Source organism: Sinocyclocheilus grahami, unplaced genomic scaffold, assembly GCF_001515645.1.
Source record: "Sinocyclocheilus grahami isolate Dianchi unplaced genomic scaffold, SAMN03320097.WGS_v1.1 scaffold982.1, whole genome shotgun sequence".
In the NCBI taxonomy this organism is placed as follows: domain Eukaryota; kingdom Metazoa; phylum Chordata; class Actinopteri; order Cypriniformes; family Cyprinidae; genus Sinocyclocheilus; species Sinocyclocheilus grahami.
Window position 1 is genome coordinate 3,870 of NW_015506161.1, and position 1,177 is coordinate 5,046.

Below are 1,177 nucleotides of genomic sequence, written 5' to 3' on the forward strand. Positions count from 1 at the left end.
TCTTAGAGGACGTCTCACCCATAGAGAGATAGCTGACCAGCGTCTGAAGCATACATTGAAAAAACACAGTACAGCACAGTAGTGCTACTGCAAATCGGAACAAGTAGGCCTATACTGCATAGAAATTTCCCAGCAAGCAATTTTGCGTTTAAAAGATGTCTAAATATAGCCTAGACGTCTAGGCTAAAACGAGGCTAAATTTGGGCTGTCAGTGAAAATCTAACAGACGTCTAATCATAGCCCAGGAATAGACCAGTCATCAATTAGACGGCTATTAAACGACTACATATATACGTCTTATAGACAACAAAATGGCAATCCATACATACAGCTTTTATTAAGAAAAATAAAATTAACAACTTGGACAATTTAAGACAATACAAAATTATAAAAATACAAAAGAATTAATGACAAAATAAAATGTTATAAATACAATACACTTAAATATAAATATTATGATAAAAAAATCTGGAGTTTTTAACAACTTAAGATAATAAAAATATAAAAATGAAAAAAAATATTTTAAATAACTTAGTTTTATTGGTTTTAAGTTTTTTTTTTTATTTAAGTTTTCCCCTATTAGTGCCCCCCACAACCTGTCTCTGCCTCCAAAATTGTCTGGCACAACTGACTTCATAACAACACAGTGATAGCTGCTGTAATTAAAAAGTAGCCCAGTAAAAACATTAACCTCATATGTACATGGAATAATAAATTCACCCCCTACCGTTTTATTACATTATGTTTTCTGTTTGTACTGTTTAGGTTTTAATGCTGCATTGCACATCTGAGCTATTTGCTATAGCTACAGCTTTACTATCAATCTGGAAGTTTCAAAATAAATCTTATTGTAACGTTACTTGTACAATGACAAAGATATTCTATTCAATTAGCTCATGCTCTCTCTGTATCTAACAAGCCATTGTTCAGTAATAAATTCAATAGAATAATTAAAATAAATTATGGACTTTGTCAAAGATGAGAGCTTAGTGAGGAAATGTTATTTTGGAGAGTTTTTATTTTATTTTTTTACCATTGCTGCCCGGATCTTTTCCAGATGTTGAAACTCCTCCTCAGTTTCTCCAATTCTTCTGAGTGTGTTCACTGTATAAATTAATATGGATTAATCTTTGTCAAAGCTGTGTTTGTTCTGTTGTTTGCTCTTTGCTCTTCTTGC